The sequence below is a fragment of the Lissotriton helveticus genome, unplaced genomic scaffold, assembly GCF_964261635.1.
Source record: "Lissotriton helveticus unplaced genomic scaffold, aLisHel1.1 SCAFFOLD_461, whole genome shotgun sequence".
Lineage (NCBI taxonomy): Eukaryota > Metazoa > Chordata > Amphibia > Caudata > Salamandridae > Lissotriton > Lissotriton helveticus.
Window position 1 is genome coordinate 657,002 of NW_027612057.1, and position 20,948 is coordinate 677,949.

Genomic DNA, 20,948 nt, shown 5'->3' on the forward strand with positions numbered 1-20,948 from the left:
AAGGCTAGCAGCATTGGTTTTGCAAATGCTTGCTTGATCTTGTTATTAGCTCCTGTTGGTAAGAACTCCTGCAGCAAGCTAGAGCCTCGAAGGGCTGCATGAATCGAGGGATTTGTTATTTGTAGACGTGCAATGAAGTCTGTGCTGGCCAGCCTGTGGCATGTTTATGCAGACTCGAGGGGGTGCTTTTGCTATAGTCCCCACTTTGTTTCTGGAACTCAGAGTTTGTTGCTTCGGCCTGCACGGCGGCGCTCTCAGGGGGCGCTGTGGCTGGTAATCCCCACCCCAGGTGACCCCTAAATGTACATCATTCAAGGTGATCAGTAAAAGGCGATGTTGATGAGCTGGTGTCTGAAGGGTGTGATCCTAACCTTGGCTTCTCCACTTGACCACGATTGCATGAACCTGTGGCACGAGTGTCTCGTCCTGCACCTCTGGCTCTCTACCTGGCGAGCACCGGCAGCAGACTGAACCTCAACATCAAGAGTATCTGTTTGGGACCAGTCATGCCTAGAAGTGTCTCCCTTGCCTTATATTGTACTAGTCTCACTATTCACCATCTGGTGAAGTGAGACCACGAGAGCTGTCTCGTCTGCTACAATAATAACCTTTATGAAGCGCTGCGCCGGCGTCTAGGCACTGTTCATCGGGTGAGGTGCATGCTAGTTGGAGGCCACGATCATGAAAGGCTTCTGCTGTGTCTTAAGAGGTTGGCGAGATGCTGCTTGCTTGCGCTGCTGCAGTCCACAGGTGACCAGCCACTTCGACGTGTACAGTGGGAGTTGTGGGCCGTGTGTGCTGTGCGTTGCATCCTGCTTTTTCCTTCCACACCGGCTGCTTTTGAGTGGAGTGGGAGTTGTAGTCCGTGTGTGCTGTACGGTGCATCCTGCTTTTTCCTTCCACACCGGCTACTTTTGAGTGGAGTGGGAGTTGTAGTCCGTGTGTGCTGTACGGTGCATCCTGCTTTTTCCTTCCACATCGGCTGCTTTTGAGTGGAGTGGGAGTTGTAGGCCGTGTGTGCAGTGCGGTGCATCCTGCTTTTTCCTTCCACATCGGCTGTTTTTGAGTGGAGTGGGAGTTGTAGGCCGTGTGTGCTGTGCGGTGCATCCTGCTTTTTCCTTCCACACCGGCTGCTTTTGAGTGGAGTGGGAGTTGTAGTCCGTGTGTGCTGTGCTGTGCTGTGCATCCTGCTTTTTCCTTCCACACCGGCTGCTTTTGAGTGGAGTGGGAGTTGTAGGCCGTGTGTGCTGTGCGGTGCATCCTGCTTTTTCCTTCCACACCGGCTGCTTTTGAGTGGAGTGGGAGTTGTAGGCCGTGTGTGCTGTGCGGTGCATCCTGCTTTTTCATTCCACACCGGCTGCTTTTGAGTGGAGTGGGAGTTGTAGTCCGTGTGTGCTGTGCTGTGCAGTGCATCCTGCTTTTTCCTTCCACACCGGCTGCTTTTGAGTGGAGTGGGAGTTGTAGTCCGTGTGTGCTGTGCGGTGCATCCTGCTTTTTCCTTCCACACCGGCTGCTTTTGAGTGGAGTGGGAGTTGTAGTCCGTGTGTGCTGTGCGGTGCATCCTGCTTTTTCCTTCCACACCGGCTGCTTTTGAGTGGAGTGGGAGTTGTAGTCCGTTTGTGCTGTGCGGTGCATCCTGCTTTTTCCTTCCACACAGACTGTTTTTGAGTGGAGTGGGAGTTGTAGTCCGTGTGTGCTGTGCGGTGCATCCTGCTTTTTCCTTCCACACCGGCTGCTTTTGAGTGGAGTGGGAGTTGTAGGCCATGTGTGCTGTGCGGTGCATCCTGCTTTTTCATTCCACACCGGCTGCTTTTGAGGGGAGTGGGAGTTGTAGGCCGTGCGTGCTGTGCGGTGCATCCTGCTTTTTCCTTACACACCGGCTGCTTTTGAGTGGAGTGGGAGTTGTAGGCCGTGCGTGCTGTGCGGTGCAACCTGCTTTTTCCTTCCACACCGGCTGCTTTTGAGTGGAGTGGGAGTTGTAGTCCATGTGTGCTGTGCGGTGCATCCTGCTTTTTCCTTCCACACCGGCTGCTTTTGAGTGGAGTGAGAGTTGTAGTCCGTGTGTGCTGTGCGGTGCATCCTGCTTTGTCCTTCCACACCGGCTGCTTTTGAGTGGAGTGGGAGTTGTAGTCCATGTGTGCTGTGCGGTGCATCCTGCTTTTTCCTTCCACACCGGCTGCTTTTGAGTGGTGTGGGAGTTGTAGGCCGTGTGTGCTGTGCGGTGCATCCTGCTTTTTCCTTCCACACCGGCTGCTTTTGAGTGGAGTGAGAGTTGTAGTCCGTGTGTGCTGTGCGGTGCATCCTGCTTTGTCCTTCCACACCGGCTGCTTTTGAGTGGAGTGGGAGTTGTAGTCCGTTTGTGCTGTGCGGTGCATCCTGCTTTTTCCTTCCACACCTGCTGCTTTTGAGTGGAGTGGGAGTTGTAGTCCGTGTGTGCTGTGCGGTGCATCCTGCTTTGTCCTTCCACACCGGCTGCTTTTGAGTGGAGTGGGAGTTGTAGGCCGTGTGTGCTGTGCGGTGCATCCTGCTGTTTCCTTCCACACCGGCTGCGTTTGAGTGGAGTGGGAGTTGTAGTCCATGTGTGCTGTGCGGTGCATCCTGCTTTTTCCTTCCACACCGGCTGCTTTTGAGTGGAGTGGGAGTTGTAGTCCGTGTGTGCTGTGCGGTGCATCCTGCTTTGTCCTTCCACACCGGCTGCTTTTGAGTGGAGTGGGAGTTGTAGGCCGTGTGTGCTGTGCGGTGCATCCTGCTTTTTCCTTCCACATCGGCTGTTTTTGAGTGGAGTGGGAGTTGTAGGCTGTGTGTGCTGTGCGGTGCATCCTGCTTTTTCCTTCCACCCCGGCTGCTTTTGAGTGGAGTGGAGAACAACAACGACCGCAACACCAGCACCCTGCTCGACAACCTCGCCAACCTGGGACTCAAGCAACTGGTGTCCACCCCCACCCACCGCGCCGGACACACACTCGACGCCGTCTTCTCATCCAGCACAGACATCGACTTCAGCCACGCCACAGAGCTTCAATGGACGGACCACAGCTGCGTCCACTTCACCTTCAAGAGAACGACGACCCACCAACACCAGCAACAGGCCGCCCGCAGAAGCTGGAACAAGATCACAGCAGACCAGCTCGCCACCTCCCTGAGCCAGCACCCCCCTGCCAGCTCAGCGAACCCCAGCCAGGCCGCCGACAACCTCACGAAGTGGATCAGCAACTGCGCGGACGAACTCGCCCCACTGAGGACCCCGCCTAGCAGACACGGCAGCAAGAAGGCCCCATGGTTCACCGACGAACTCAAGAGCTCCAAGAAGAACTGCCGAGCCCTGGAGAAAGTCTGGAAAAGGGAACCGACACCGAACAACAGGACCTCCTACAAACTTGCCACCCGGAAACACCACCAGCTGATCCGCGCCGCCAAGAAAACAGCATTCAAGGACCGGCTGGACAACAACGCACACAACTGCAAGGAACTCTTCAACATCGTGAAAGAGCTTTCCAACCCCAGCGCAGGAAACAACGACATCACCCCATCGCAAGACCTCTGCAACTCCCTCGCTTCATACTTCCACAACAAGATCACGGACATACACAGCAGCTTCAACAACCAACCAACGCACACCATGACCGAACAACCACCCCCCACCACCACCCTCCACGCCTGGACCCCGATCAGCACCGAAGACACCATCCGCACGATGAACTCCATCCACTCCGGATCACCGGCCGACCCCTGCCCTCACCACGTCTTCAACAAGGCCGACGCTGTCATCGCACCCCACCTGCGAGACATCATCAACACATCCTTCGACACCGCCACCTTCCCTGAGAGCTGGAAGCACGCCGAACTCAGCGCCCTACTCAAGAAACCAACAGCGGACCCCACCGACCTCAAGAATTACCGCCACATCTCGCTCCTCCCGTTTCCAGCCAAAGTCATCGAGAAGACCGTCAACAAGCAGATGGCCGCCTTCCTCGAGACGAACGGATCCCTCGACCCCTCACAGTCCGGCTTCCGAGCCAACCACAGCACCGAGACCGCCCTCATCGCCACCACCGATGACATCCGAGCCCTGATGGACAATGGAGAAACAGCGGCCCTCATCCTCCTAGACCTCTCCGCGGCATTCGACACTGTCTGCCACCGTACCCTAGTGCAGCGCCTCAGCGACGTCGGAATTCAGGAGAAGGCACTGGAATGGATCATCTCCTTCCTCGACGGAAGAACACAGAGAGTCCGCCTGCCACCGTACAAGTCAGAGGCCTCCGAAGTCATCTGCGGCGTCCCCCAAGGATCATCTCTGAGCCCCACCCTCTTCAACGTCTACATGAGCCCCCTCGCGGCCATCGTACGCAAACACAACCTCAGCATAATCTCCTACGCCGACGACACCCAGCTGATCCTCTCCCTGACCAACGACCCCGCCGCCGCCAGAGCCAACCTGCACGAAGGGATGAAAGAGGTAGCCGAGTGGATGACGACCAGCCGCCTGAAACTGAACTCAGACAAGACGGAGGTCCTCATCCTGGGCTCTTCACCCTCCGCCTGGGACGACTCCTGGTGGCCACCCGCCCTGGGCACCGCACCCAAACCGACAGACCACGCACGCAACCTGGGATTCATCCTGGACTCCTCCCTCTCCATGACCAGACAAGTCAACGCCGTCTCCTCGTCGTGCTTCAACATCCTGCGCATGCTACGAAAGATCTTCTGGTGGATCCCCACCGAGACCAGGAAGACCGTCACCCAGGCCCTCGTCACCAGCCGTCTGGACTACGGCAACGCCCTATACGCCGGTACCACCGCCAAGCTCCAGAAGAGACTCCAGCGGATCCAGAACGCCTCAGCCAGACTCATCCTCGACATCCCACGAACCAGCCACATCTCCGGACATCTGAGAGACCTTCACTGGCTCCCCGTCAACAAAAGAATCACCTTCCGCCTCCTCACCCACGCACACAAAGCTCTACACGATCGAGGCCCGAGCTACCTCAACAGCCGAGTCAACTTCTACGCTCCCAAACGCCACCTCCGATCAGCCAACCACGCCCTCGCCGCCGTCCCCCGCATCCGAAGAGCGACTACAGGAGGAAGGTCCTTCTCCTACCTGGCCGCCAAGACCTGGAACTCCCTCCCGACCGACCTGCGCCTGACCCAAGACCACCTCTCCTTCAGGAAAAAGCTGAAGACCTGGCTGTTCGAGCAGTAGCGGCACCCCTCCCCCCCCAGCGCCTTGAGACCCTACGGGTATGTAGCGCGCTTTATAAGTGTCACTGATTGATTGATTGATTGAGTGGGAGTTGTAGGCCGTGTGTGCTGTGCTGTGCTGTGCATCCTGCTTTTTCCTTCCACACCGGCTGCTTCTGAGTGGAGTGGGAGTTGTAGGCCGTGTGTGCTGTGCGGTGCATCCTGCTTTTTCCTTCCACACCGGCTGCTTTTGAGTGGAGTGGGAGTTGTAGGAAGTGTGTTGTGTGCGGTGCATCCTGCTTTTTCATTCCACACCGGCTGCTTTTGAGTGGAGTGCGAGTTGTAGTCCGTGTGTGCTGTGCTGTGCAGTGCATCCTGCTTTTTCCTTCCACACCGGCTGCTTTTGAGTGGAGTGGGCGTTGTAGTCCGTGTGTGCTGTGCGGTGCATCCTGCTTTTTCCTTCCACACCGGCTGCTTTTGAGTGGAGTGGGAGTTGTAGTCCGTTTGTGCTGTGCGGTGCATCCTGCTTTTTCCTTCCACACAGACTGTTTTTGAGTGGAGTGGGAGTTGTAGTCCGTGTGTGCTGTGCGGTGCATCCTGCTTTTTCCTTCCACACCGGCTGCTTTTGAGTGGAGTGGGAGTTGTAGGCCATGTGTGCTGTGCGGTGCATCCTGCTTTTCATTCCACACCGGCTGCTTTTGAGGGGAGTGGGAGTTGTAGGCCGTGCGTGCTGTGCGGTGCATCCTGCTTTTTCCTTCCACACCGGCTGCTTTTGAGTGGAGTGGGAGTTGTAGGCCGTGCGTGCTGTGCGGTGCAACCTGCTTTTTCCTTCCACACCGGCTGCTTTTGAGTGGAGTGGGAGTTGTAGTCCATGTGTGCTGTGCGGTGCATCCTGCTTTTTCCTTCCACACCGGCTGCTTTTGAGTGGAGTGAGAGTTGTAGTCCGTGTGTGCTGTGCGGTGCATCCTGCTTTGTCCTTCCACACCGGCTGCTTTTGAGTGGAGTGGGAGTTGTAGGCCGTGTGTGCTGTGCGGTGCATCCTGCTTTTTCCTTCCACACCGGCTGCTTTTGAGTGGAGTGAGAGTTGTAGTCCGTGTGTGCTGTGCGGTGCATCCTGCTTTGTCCTTCCACACCGGCTGCTTTTGAGTGGAGTGGGAGTTGTAGGCCGTGTGTGCTGTGCGGTGCATCCTGCTTTGTCCTTCCACACCGGCTGTTTTTGAGTGGAGTGGGGGTTGTAGTCCGTTTGTGCTGTGCGATGCATCCTGCTTTTTCCTTCCACACCTGCTGCTTTTGAGTGGAGTGGGAGTTGTAGTCCGTGTGTGCTGTGCGGTGCATCCTGCTTTGTCCTTCCACACCGGCTGCTTTTGAGTGGAGTGGGAGTTGTAGGCCGTGTGTGCTGTGCGGTGCATCCTGCTGTTTCCTTCCACACCGGCTGCGTTTGAGTGGAGTGGGAGTTGTAGTCCATGTGTGCTGTGCGGTGCATCCTGCTTTTTCCTTCCACACCGGCTGCTTTTGAGTGGAGTGGGAGTTGTAGTCCGTGTGTGCTGTGCGGTGCATCCTGCTTTGTCCTTCCACACCGGCTGCTTTTGAGTGGAGTGGGAGTTGTAGGCCGTGTGTGCTGTGCGGTGCATCCTGCTTTTTCCTTCCACACCAGCTGCTTTTGAGAGAAGTGGGAGTTGTAGTCCGTGTGTGCTGTGCAGTGCATCCTGCTTTTTCCTTCCACCCCGGCTGCTTTTGAGTGGAGTGGGAGTTGTAGTCCGTGTGTGCTGTGCAGTGCATCCTGCTTTGTCCTTCCACACCGGCTGCTTTTGAGTGGAGTGGGAGTTGTAGGCCGTGTGTGCTGTGCGGTGCATCCTGCTTTTTCCTTCCACACCAGCTGCTTTTGAGAGAAGTGGGAGTTGTAGTCCGTGTGTGCTGTGCGGTGCATCCTGCTTTTTCCTTCCACCCCGGCTGCTTTTGAGTGGAGTGGGAGTTGTAGGCCGTGTGTGCTGTGCGGTGCATCCTGCTTTTTCCTTCCACACCGGCTGCTTTTGAGTGGAGTGGGAGTTGTAGTCCGTGTGTGCTGTGCAGTGCATCCTGCTTTTTCCTTCCACACCGGCTGCTTTTGAGTGGAGTGGGAGTTGTAGGCCGTGTGTGCTGTGCGGTACATCCTGCTTTTTCCTTCCACACCGGCTGCTTTTGAGTGGAGTGGGAGTTGTAGGCCGTGTGTGCTGTGCGGTGCATCCTGCTTTTTCCTTCCACACCGGCTGCTTTTGAGTGGAGGCGGAGTTGTAGGCCGTGTGTGCTGTGCGGTGCATCCTGCTTTTTCCTTCCACACCGGCTGCTTTTGAGTGGAGTGGGAGTTGTAGGCCGTGTGTGCTGTGCGGTGCATCCTGCTTTTTCCTTCCACACCGGCTGCCTTTGAGTGGAGTGGGTGCCGAAGGCCTTGTAGCTACCTGCTGGTGTCCCTTCTATCCACCTGGCCCACCCCCTCCCATGCATACTGTTTGCACTACGCGCCTACGCCACTGAAATCCTTGCACTGCCCCTACCTGCCCTCCACTGCCAGGGCGTCGAGCTCTGGTGTCCGTTGCAGGGCAGAAAGGCAAATTCCTCTTCTTGCCACTACATCTTCACTGGATGGGGCTTGGAATAAACAAGATCCTTCTCTACACCCCTCTTCTCAGTCAGTCATCTATTAAACTTTACTCCTCCCAGAGCAGGGTCTGCTATCCACCCCTGCTAGGGGAGCTCCTGTTGCTCCGGGGTGGACCTTTCCAAAGCATGTTAACAAATTGCTGTATTTTGTGCATGCCTTCGGGTCCCTCACCTCTGTCCTGAGTAGACTCTGCCATGGATGCTGTATCCTGTCCTTGCCGTCTGCAATAAAGAACCTGTCTCAAAGTGATACAATAGACCTATTCCAAAACATTACACAGATCCGAAAAAGAGGTGCTACAGAGTATGTGACTACGGGCCAGCGATGCAGTAACACTGGCAGCAAAAACTGCTTGCAGTTTGATACCAGTGTTGGTTTATATGAACTTGTTTACATACTAATAGGTTAGTTCACAAAATGCTAATTTGGAGTAGGTCCCAATCCTGCCTACCTCATTAATATTTATGAGATTAGTTTCACATTGTGACGCACTCTGACTGGCCACAATCATAGGGCTGGTGGCCTGTGCAAGATTCTTCCTACTAGCTGAAATAAAGCTTGAATTCCGCGGACAGGAGATGTGCACGTGTACGGACAGGAGATGTGCACTCCGTACGCGTGCACATCTCCTGTCCCCGTAGGCTGGCAGCGAGCGCATCGCGCGCTTTTAGTTTCCCTCCCCCTGTCGGCTCCACAGAGCCAGCTTGTTCATTTTTGCAATTGTGCAACAATCTTGCTGTAGCATGGACTGAAACAAAAAATATGTTTGCTCCATTTCATTGTTACACAAAAAGCAAAACGATGCTAATGTATTTCACAAGCCAAGTGGAGTTTGCTACCACCAGCAGTAAGTGTTCCAACACGAAGTGTTCTGCCACCACAGACTTTCAGAAATGGGGGCCTAAGTTTTTAAAGGAAAGACTTCTTTACAAAACACGCACAGGTCAAACCTTCAAAGGGACAATACGATGAAGGGAATGATATTATTAATTCCAGTTTCTTGCCTTTGCTTAGACTGCATTCCAGGTCATTGTTTTTCACACACTGTGCCATTCTAGACAGAGACCACACATGTGCAAAGCAGTCTTGCCAAACACACGTTAGAGGCTAGAATGTTTGACAAAATAATATATTCAATGAACCTGTCAAGAAGCGACTAAAGCAGAGAGAATATCTAAGATTTTATTTGGGGGCATTGGTGATTAAACTGGTCAGCAGATGTAACTGATCACCGGAAGTCAAGGATGTAAAAATATATTAAATATATATATATATATATATATTTGGGATTTTAGACATCTTGCCAACGGATATAATGGAATTCAATCCAAACTTTTGTAAAATATGTTCCTGTGTTGCATGGTCTAAGTCTTCCTCAAAAGCAAACATACAAGTTTATACTTTGCGAAGTCTAACGTCATTAAACCTGCAAGCTTTAATGACATAAGGAAAGATGGAAGCTTCCTCTTCAGGCAGAGAGACTGTGAAACACAGGGACAGTACTGCACACGGGGGATTTCGGATAAGGGGTAGGGAAAGGGTCGCACGATACTCCCTCCATCAGAGCTCCTCACCTGATTGAATAAGACATTATTTTTGAACGAGTCAATTAACGCAATCAATTGTAATATTTTATAAGCTTGCACTGTGTATGCATAATTTGCTTTTGAATGTCTGTGGTTGCAGTCTTAGAAAAAAACAGTGTTCGAGTTTGTCACTTTATCAGCTGAGGACACAGCTACGCAGTCTCCGTCTTTTGTTATATAGACATATTAATACAAAATAATAAGGAACACGTAATGTTTTGCACAGTCGTGTTGTGTTTTAGTCTTAGCGATCCTCACTCGGAAAGGGTATGTGGTAATCTGGATGAGGAGGCTGACTTAAAAGATGCTCCTGGCAAGTACTGTTCTCGAAGATCTTAAAATTGGTCTGGCCAAATGTTTCAGCTTACTTGACTGCACGAGAAGGCAAGTACCTGGGGCCTCATTTATGAGGCTATGCGTCACTTTTACGCCGCCGGTGCGTCACTTTGCAAGTACCTACAATGGAACTCAGAATCTATGCAAAAAAACAGCAGTATTTCATAGACCCTAAACCTTATCTGCAGATGAACGGGACCCCTCACTGAGTGGTACCCTTCATCTGCAGCTAAGGTTTAGGGTCTATGCATTAAAAGACCATTTACTTGTAAATTAGGCTTTTGTTGTGTTTTCGCCCCTTCTTTCAGTCACTCTGTCTATGGTTGGAAGAATTACCCCCCCCCCCCCCCCCCCCCCCCCGAAATATAGCTCTAGTTGCCCGTCTGCCGCTCAGTATCAAGAATATAATTAGGGCTCCTGGTTTATGGTTTTGATATTTTTTAAGGATAGTAAAAACGAGGTTTGGTAATTTAACTCCGATATTTTAACTCATAAATGTACACTCATCCTTCAATGTTTAGAGGGCTTTAATGAGCTGTGTAGTAGTCATACCCAACAAGCAATACGCTCTTCTGCACGTGTCAGCGTCGTAGTTCTAGCGCATACCAGGGTCGGATTGGGATCACAATTTGGCCCGGGCACTCACAAAAAAAGTGGCCCACATTCAAGGGGAGTGGCCCACAATTAAGGGGCTTGGCCCACATTCAAGGGGTGTGCCCTTTCATGGAACACCATTTGGTTACACTTCAAGGCAGTCTGGGGGGTAAAGAATGCTGGAAAATGTATCAGTACAATCTAGTCATAAATGTACTTCACAACCAGCAGGTTATGTCCATATACAAAAAACACAGTTCTATTTATGAGTACCAATTACAGTACACATGATCCGATTTTTAGGTCTCGCCTGTCGATGCGCATGCGCATCGAGCTTGCGAGACTATTGGGGCTTAACCAGTCTTTAACTAACTTGCAAGGAATCATGGCGATTCCTTGCAGTGCCCGTGACTTTTAAGCTCAATGCGCATGTGCATTGAGCTTAAAAGCGCGTGCACATCAGTTCCCTCAGCCTACCCTCTCCCCGCTCCGCCCCCTCCCCTGCCCGCCGTATCGCATTTCTCCTCCCCCCTCCCCTTATCTGCCTTTCCCTCCGTCTTGTTTTTTTTTTTTTTTTACCCGCTCCGCCCCCTCCCCTGCCCGCCGTGTCGCATTTCTTTTCTCCTCATTGCTCCTCCAGCAGCCAGCAGTTCTGTCACCTTTCCTTCTCTCCTCCCTTGTCCACCTTTTCATTGTTTTTGCCCACCTCTCCTCGTCTCTCGTGTTTCTCCTTTTTTTAATTATAGCCTTTCCTTTTAGTTTGTACACAGCTTTGCTCTGCAGACTTGGAGATCGATGTGCGGAAGCAGTACATGTGCAGCCATTACAGGGCACGTCACTGCTTGTATTTGCTATCTATCACTCTATTACTGCATTTGCAGCTTTTATCTCTCCTCCTCTGCGAGCTTTCTAATCGTTCCTGCCCCCCCCCTCCCCCATTTAATTTGTTTCCTGTCTCTTCATTGCTTGCCCGTCCCCAAACCCTGTGCCTTGCTACGGTTTTCAGACTGCCGATTCTGCTGTGAAACCACTGTTTTGCCCTGCCTGTGTTTATGCTGCATGAGTTGTTTCTAACCCTGCAACAACCTCAATTCTCCCGCCCCAATCCGGCTTCCCTCCGGCCATTTGCCACACTCCTTGCCTCTGTCTTGCCTCCCCCTCCATTCTCCTCCCCTCGCTCGCATTCCCGCCCCCCACCAGGCTCTCCTGCCCCCATCCGGCTTCCCTCCGGCCACAGCCCTGGCACTCAGGTACGCCCTAAGAAATGCATGAATCTATTTGCATTACTGTTTTTCCGGACAAATGTCTATATTCCAGCGAAAACATACCAAGTCTGAGTCATAATGTACATCATAATTGTTGTTCTGCTGATCCATTAAAATAACTTATAATAGAAAGATACTCGCATTCATGTGTGCAATGCTTTTCATGATCAGCTGTGAAAGTCTTCTGCGATGCTATCTCACTGTGATACCATGAAACAGTGCCTGACATGTACTGTTGCTTCATTAATTAAATTAATTAATTAATTAAAAATATATCATTTTGATGTTAAGTTGGTTATCCGATCCATACACCCTCAGTTGTGCACTGCATATTTCTTAAGTGACTGTTGTGACTGGTGTGTCTGTTGATGCACATCTGTGGGCTGTCTGCTTGGAGTGTTCATGCTTACAGTGCTGCGGAAAATAAAGCTCAATTTAAGAACAGTTGGTTAAAGCGTCTAAACCCGTTCCCAATATCCACTAAGCTGCAAAAACTAATTTTCTTTTACATAATTGTCTCGTTTGATATTGTGGCGCAGATGGCCGTTTGCCGTTGACAGTTACGTTCCCAAGTGGATTTAAGAAGTAATTCGTGGCCCCAGGCTTACATTTGTTTTCCCCACACAACATTTCTGCAGGCACACCATTTTTTTCCCTCCTTGGTTTGTTTGAGGTCACCACAGGAGCCCACGGAGCTTCAAAGTGAGCGCTCTCACCTTCCGGATTGGTGTTGAGCCCTCCCCCACCCTCCGAGCACGAATGCAACGTTTCCCTCAACCCACCCTTCCCCGTGCATAGAGTGCGCAGCCATCCATGTCCTTACCTAGAAGAGGGGAAACTTTTAAGCCATTTCTGTGGCATCATTGACCAGCTTGCAACACGCACTCATTAAGCTGGACAGGACGCTTTGCAATCAAACTTTTTTAGATGAATATTTATTTTATTGATAAAGTACCCTGAGCAAACTTGTATTTGCTATCTATCACTCTATTACTGCATTTGCAGCTTTTATCTCTCCTCCTCTGCGAGCTTTCCAATCGTTCCTGCCCCCCCCTTCCCCATTTAATTTGTTTCCTGTCTCTTCATTGCTTGCCCGTCCCCCAAACCCTGTGCCTTGCTACGGTTTTCAGACTGCCGATTCTGCTGTGAAACCACTGTTTTGCCCTGCCTGTGTTTATGCTGCATGAGTTGTTTCTAACCCTGCAACAACCTTAATTGCTGGGGGTTATATACAAGGGTATGGTCGGTGCTTAGGGGCTAAATGTCTGCGGCCGGCTCACCATGATTAAAAAAAGAAATATTCATTAAAAAGGAAATCACCCACGCAAGCCCACTATCAACCACGCAACACCACACTCACCCACGCAACGCCACTCACCCAAGCAACCCCACTCATCCACGCAACCCCACTCATCCACGCAACCCCACTTATCCACGCAACCCCACTCATCCACCCAACCCCACTCATCCACGCAACCCCACTCATCCACGCAACCCCACTCATCCACGCAACCCCACTCATCCACGGAACTACACTCATCCACGCAAACCCACTCATCCACGCAACCCCACTCATCCACGCAACTACACTCATCCACGCAACCCCACTCATCCACGCAACCCCACTCATCCACGCAACCCCACTCATCCACGCAACTACACTCATCCACGCAACCCCACTCATCCACGCAACCCCACTCATCCACGCAACACCACTCATCCACGCAACGCCACTCATCTACGCAACACCACTCACACACGCAACGCCACTCACCCACGCAACGCCACTCACACATGCAACGCCACTCACACATGCTACGCCACTCACACATGCAACGCCACTCACACATGCGACGCCACTCACACATGCAACGCCACTCACACATGCAACGCCACTCACACATGCAACGCCACTCACACATGCAACGCCACTCACACACGCAACGCCACTCACACACGCAACGCCACTCACACACGCAACGCCACTCACACACGCAACGCCACTCACACACGCAACGCCAATCACACACGCAACACCAATCACACACGCAACGCCACTCACACACGCAACACCACTCACGTTGCCAATAGGTCTCGCAGTAGGAAAGTTGGAACCATTACAATTGCAAATAACAATGCCTTTTATTTTTTTTCATTTTAAAAACATAAAGGGCTTTGTCATTTACAAAACCAATAGCTCCAACTTTCCTACTGCGAGACCTATTGGCAACGCCAGTGCTTGTTTATTTAAGGGCCTGGGCGATGAAGTGATCTGCCCAGAATGACAGGTTGTTGAGCAGACGCTGGGACTCAAACTTGAATCCCGCTCTCTGCAACTCTGGCGTCAGGCCACATATGCCTATGCACAGACCAGAGACGTTTTAAGGCATGGGCAATGTGGGCTCTGGCCAATGGCCCCAGCCTTTCAGGGAGCCCCTCTGCTCCAGCTCTGTTCTGCAGAGAATCTTGCCCTAATGATTATGCATACTCCTTAAACAGATTGTTTTAAATACAATTTTTTCAAATTTATTTTTAATATGGGCGATGAGTAAGAACCTATCACAGAGATTTTGCGGAAAAATGTGTTTATGTTTCATGCAACATCCATAAAAAATGTTTTTGAGATCAAACAGGTCATCACATATGAGAAATGGGAGGATGTCACCGAGATTATTTTCAGTAATTTTAGTGAGCTGCTACTGTGTTATAATATTGAAAAGACTAAAATATTAGATGTAAATACATTAAGAATTTGGACAAGTATGGTAGTGCTCTGTCCAGTGACCAGCTGAAAGAGGGCATCAAAGAGCAGAAATTGGATTATAAATTCAAATCTGTTCCGAACAGGGGCCCAAAAATATGTTTGGCCCAGGGCCCCCCAAATCCTTAAGATGTTTGGCACAGACAAGGAATGAAAGTGAGAGGATACTCTTCTTGCACAGGACACAGGGCCAAGGTGACAATGGCCTACATGCTGAGCAACTAAAAAAACAGCAAGGCCCCTTTCTGTCACAAAATTATTCGAGCCCTCCAGTGAAGGAGCACCTAATAAGCAGGAAGCCCCTGCTATTACTAACCTACTCAGCCCTCCCCAGACCTTCAGCTGAGGAGCACATGAACAGCAGTAAGGCCCCTGCAATTAGTAAATTAATCAGCCCTCTGGGCCTCAGGGCAATTGTCTGGCAGGGGAGCACAAAACAGAGCTGCTGGGTCATCCATGGCAGCCAGGGGGAGGCTGAGGTGAAGATGGTGCAAGTTCCAAAAATCACCTGGCCCCCACAGCGAGACCCATTCTTCCTCGCCCACTATGCCCTGAATGTGAAGGGCTGTGGGCGAGGTGTTAAAACTAACACTGTTTAAGTGCTGCGTGGGCCCCTGGGGGGGCCGAGGTGAAAATGGCTCAAAGGCCTGAGCAACACCTGGCCCCCAGGGAGGCCGATTTTTTAAAACAATCACCCCCTCCCCAGCCACCCTCAGCATGATTGCTTTGCAGGGCAGGGGGTGAAGGAGAGGCCACAGCAGATAAATGCTATTCTCTTATTAACATGACTAGAGAATCTGGATTTCATCAAAGACACGGAGGCTAACATTATGCATATAACTTTTAATGCAGACTGCAAACATGTCACAAAGAAATAGTTCCATGTAGAACATTCTTAACAAAACAATTCCAGTAAGCACTAGGCAATCAGCCTCTTTTAACCCCTCCCATGCCCGTGACGGAACCGTTCCGTCACGAGCCTCGGGTGGGCTGTGCTGGTGACGGAACGGTTCCGTCACGGCCCCGCTGGCGCGCCTGCGCGGTGCTGATTTTGCGCCTGCGCGGCTCGTTCTATTGAGCGGGCGGGGCCGTGATGGAACCGTTCCGTCACAAGCACAGCTCACTCGCGTGCCGTGACGGAGCGGTTCCGTCACGAGCACGGGACCGCCGCGCCGCTGCCCCGCCCCCTTAGCGCTGCGGCGGAATAGCCGCTGCAGCGAAGGGGTTAAATAAGGAGTAAAGGAGAAAAAGGAAATGTCCCAATAAAAACTTCAACGATGAGACTTCACAAAATCAAGGTAGATGAAGGACAAACGAAATCTCCAAGATTCGTAGAGAAAGAATCAGGAACATGAGTTCAGGAGAGGTTATCTGAAAAGAAAAGAAGTGTAAATAAATTCAGAAATATAAACAAAGATTAATCCTGACAAGGAACGTTAAGTGAAAAGGAACATTAAGAATTCAAATAAGCATTTCTTTTATTAAAATATGTTTATTGTCATAGCAAGTTCACCATTGTATTTATAAAAATATTACATGAAATAAACAGTAAGCAAAAGATCAGAAGAACCATATGAGATATAGGGGAAGGTGGTCACATGCCCTTGGTGTAAAGTGAATATTGCCATTGGTAATGTCACTTCTAAAGTTTACCCTTCTTCACTTTTCATCTTGGTCTGTCTCATCTGTCTGCCACCATGGCACACAATCTAAGTTGTTTTGGGGCAACACCAACATTTCATTTGAACAAGCTGGGTCCTTGAATGATACTAATCCATTTTCTATTCTGGCAGATTAGTGTCTTCAGACAAGCAGGAGGCAATTCTGCTTATGATACTGAAGCAACACTGTGCCTAGTGTGGGCTGCAGCAGAACAGGGGAAACGGACAGCATGCAGCTGTACTTCCGAAGTCAGTTATCCAATGTACAGATCTCCAGGTGTTTACTTTAACAAGCATTGGCATAGCCAATAGGTCTCGCCTTTGGGACCTTATAAGTGTTCGACAAGAGCTAGGCTGACCATAGGCTCGAACTAAAAAGCCTGTTCATTAGTGAGATACGCAGTTTTTAAAAGTAGGTGCTAAGATTGGTCAACAATACCCTCCCCCCACAACTGCCATGGTCACCCCATGCTGGCGAACTCAAACCAGCTGTGTGCCTACTATTGGTGCAGCAGGTGCAGTGGCGCCAGGAACTAGAGCCCTTAGGGGCCTCGGAATGCTGATATTTGTTGTGTTTTATCACCGCCTCCGCAGCGACAAGGACAGTTTCACTTGCTTGCACCAGGACCCATGGCATCGTGCCCACTAATAACCCTGGTACAAAGGGGGTGGTGATGGACCCTGGGCGCTTCTGTGGGAGTCCCGCGGCCCCTCACACAAAAGCTGCACGCGGATGTTGCCATTTAAAGTACAATCTTCTGTGCATGCTGCTGGGGAACAGAGAGGGTGCGAGTGGCCGCAGCACGCACATCGACCCATCGGGCTGTATGAAGCAGGCTGGTGAGGGTCGGCGCTGCCCTCTGCACTAGAGGCCGGCCTGTGGGCCACGGAATAGCATGCAGCATAGCATGGGCAGCTGCGGCCGCTGAAGGGTCGCTGTAACTAGGGGCTATTGTCCTCTCCATAGCATGAGAGTGCGAGACATGGCGAGGCGGGGCTCCCCACAAATGAAGATGACCTTCCGCCACTCTCTGCAATGAGGAAGTATTTCAAAACGATAAACAGACGCCCACATCATGTCTAAAGTGTATACATTAGACATGTGAAATGTGCACAGGTGTGTTCGACTTGCGTTTAGGCAAGGTGCGTGCATTGTGTGACTTAGTACCTTCAACTTTCATTTGCCCTTAATTTTGAAGCCACCAGCCAAAAACAGGGCAGAACTCAGAACACACCTACATGACGTTGACTTCAGATTAAAAGCCCAAGTTTGACTTTCGTAGTAAACGGAGCAGTCGGAAAATACTACTTTCTTCAAAGACATTTTAATAAATATTTCAGAAGGAGAGGCCACAGCAGATAATCGCTGTACGGCCGCACAGTGAAGCTGCATTCATTTCTCTGTCTCCGTGCCCTCTGTGGGCCGTTTTTTTTTTCTCTCCTTTCCTAGGCCACAGAGAGAGCGGAGACAGAGACAGAGAAATGAATGCAGCTTCACTGTGCGGCTGGGAAAGGGGAAAAAAAGAACGGCCCAAAGAGGGCACGGAGACACCGGCCCTTCGGCCCTTGCCCGAATGCCCGCATTGCCAATCCGCCCCTGGCGCATACTAGTTAAGCTTCTATAGGGAAATGTATCTATTTTTATCTCCATCCAGAGCACAAGTCCCCATGGGGCTACTGCAGGAGCCTTGCTGTCACTGGAGGGGGCGTGGCCAGGCAGCAACATTTGCATATCCAGAAGCCTCTGCGGCAAACATCCGATTCAACACTGCAGGTGACACAGACATTTGTTTTATATTTTAAGGAGTATCTCTACCTCTGCACACAGAGGCATTCATGAAAGTGACTGGCACTTTGTGGTTCTGAAAAATATGGGTCCGTAATAGTACCGGACTCGAGAATAAAAACTTCGTCGAAATAGGACGAATTTGGTATCAAGAGACCGGAAATGACGAGTACATCAAGTACATGTATTTTCGGCATATTCGAGCGACGATTTCACCTCGAAATCGTCATTTACCTTCTGAACCCTTAGTTGCATGTTGCCCTCTACATAGGCCTTAATCCAGTCGAATTTGATTCCACAAGGACACGTACTCCTTAATCGACTTCTTCCTGACCCCAGTACAAGTTAGAACCATTGCCCCAGGCCGAGCTCGTTAGGTCAGTTCCCTCCCAGTGGCCGAGCAAGATAGTATCTAGGCCCAACCGGCCATAAAGCCATTTCAGCACGCACACCTGCCATATCTCGCTCACATCTTTCTCCACTCCTTTTCCTCACTTATTTTATGGTGGGGAGGTGACCATTTTTATTAGGGGTCCAGCGATATCTGATGAAATGTTGGGCCTTGCCGGATGATTTGTTATGGGCAGCACGACGTGAAATATGTACATGTCATCATGACTCTGCTTTCTTTTTGTAATCAGTAACCATAAATGAAATACCACGCACCCAAGGAATGTTTCGCCAAAGGGTAAATATTGTGTATAAGAAGAGAAGCCTAACTTTGTGAAAGTGTGCAGTCTCCTGAATATACTGGCATTGTACTTCTAGGACCCTGTCACCTTGGTTGCAGCCAATAAACGAATCTTTGACTTCACCTGGAAGACTCTGAAGTTTCTGTGGGTCTGACTCAGGAGAACCCGAGGTCTTTGGTGTGTTGATCCCCTGGCACCGCTGGGTTACCGGTTCGGTACCGGTTCTTAAAAACCCAGTACCTCATTTGGCGCCCAGCGTTGGAGCGATTCCAGTGGTACCAATCAGCCTGAAGATCGTGAGGAGCTTCGTGTGAAAATTCCGGAGGAGGGCCCACCACCTCATCGACCCCTGCATGTCGACGTGGTCCGAAGGTCTTTACTGCGAGGTTCCCCGCTTCTCGACGGCTACAAGGACTGCTGCCCTGGCTATCGCCCTGACGTTGGACCCTTGAAATTTTCGGTAGAGCGAAACGCTGAGACGAGTCTTCTGGTGAAGCCATCGATAATTTTCAGTTAAGTATAAGTGGAGCGTCTCCTAGTCCTTAGTTGGACTTACTTTGTGTCATCTTAGAGATACATAAAGGTTTTTATTGGTTCTTGCAAGCACCATAACCGAAGGACTCGTGTTTTCACAAGCAATATCGTAATCGATAACTCCTTTGAAGTTTTGGAACTAGACTAGAGAGAAAGGATGCCTAGTCTTAAAATCAGGAATTTGTTTTGTCTTGGTAATAATAATAGGGACTCCCGATTGGAGGACTCATGTCCGGTTCCTCCAGTTGGAACTCCGACTTACGAGCTGTACGTTAAACATGGGGTAGGCCCCATCGTTTACAACGAGGTATGGATTAAATACACTAGGAAAGACGGTGTTTTAAAATGGCCCCAATATGGTAGCTTTGATTCTGAAATCTTAGACAACCTTGAAGTTAAACTCTTCAAAAAGAAAGCCCGGCCAGCGATGTTTGACTCTTTCCGCATATGGCGCAAAGAAGCCAAACAAAAAGAAATTAAATTAGCTAAGAAAAATAAGAGAGAAGAGGGACTTTCAGTAATGCAAGCTGCCGTGCAGTTTAAAGATAATGAGGAAGAGCAGATAAATGAGCAGTTGCACAGGCAACGTAAAATGGCAATAGATAAGTGCTATCCAGTTTTGCCGTCTCTTCAGCAAGGGACAGGAAAAGAGCGTGAAAAAGACCAATTAATGTCGCAATTGTTAACTTCGCCACCGCCCTATGCGCAGAATGCTACAGCACCCCCGCAACCCTTAGTTGCACAAGCTGCGCCTCTGGCTTTTCCACAGCACCCACCAGCTGTTCTCCAGCTGGCTCCTACTTCTTCGGTGCAGCCTCCTCCAGGCCCACCGACCACTTCTGTTGCTCCTGTGTTTTCTACGATTTTGCCTACTGTACTTTCTACAAATGCCCCTTCTATGATTTTGCCTAGTACCACATCTATTATTCCTCATACCTCTTCTGCCATCTCTGCATCCGCTTTACCTCACCCCGTTCTTTCATCTGTTTGTTCTTCCGTTTCACCTTCCCTTCGGCAGAAAATGGCCAGTACTGTTACTAATCTTCTTTTACCACTTTTCGGGTCGCGTGCTACGACCCCTAACATAAGTAGAAGACAGTTGCGAAGTCAACTGCCCGATTATCAAGAGAGAGATTCCCTGAACGGTTTAGCTCGGAAATGGGTCATGGACACTGCAAAATATGATTTACAGTCTGTCATGGGAGTTTTTCATCAATGGGAAACAGCGACACAGAGATATGTGTTCGAACAGATGTGTGTTTTTCTTTGCGAAGATTTAGAAGACAATGATCAGGATTGCCTCCCACAAGAGATGTGTCGTATAAGGTTTAAGTTTAGTCTGGGTATGATTGTAGGTCCCGATGTGGAAGAAGCAGTTGAAATGCTATTATCACATCGAAGTAAGGGAAGTAGTTCTGGGTCACCATCGGAATCTAGTGCATCTAGTAGGAAAAAGGCACGACAATACCCTATGAGAGAAGTTCCCCCACAGTGGAGAGAGGGTGACGCGACAGCTGTCCCACCTGTCCTGCCCCACTTTCACCGAGTATGGGTACATGTTCCATGGAAGCGAGCTGAAGTTTTAGCACTCAAACAAACACTACCAGATCCGCGTAAAAATCCTGCAGGCTACTATAAAGAATTGTCGCAAACTGCTGGATCATGTATTATGAATTTAGCCGATATCGATATGTTATTCGGGAACGTCGTTCCACAGCCTTTATGGGGAAAAATTCGTCATGAAGATCATGACCAGGAATTAGGTGACACGTGGGCTAATATTACTGTTGCAGATGCACGACAAGTTGGTGGTGCCAAGCCTGAGCCCCTGATAGCAGAACTACCTGGTAGGATAGTAAATTACATGAAGACAATAATGCCTGCGATACGTGTAAATTGGGATAAGTTATC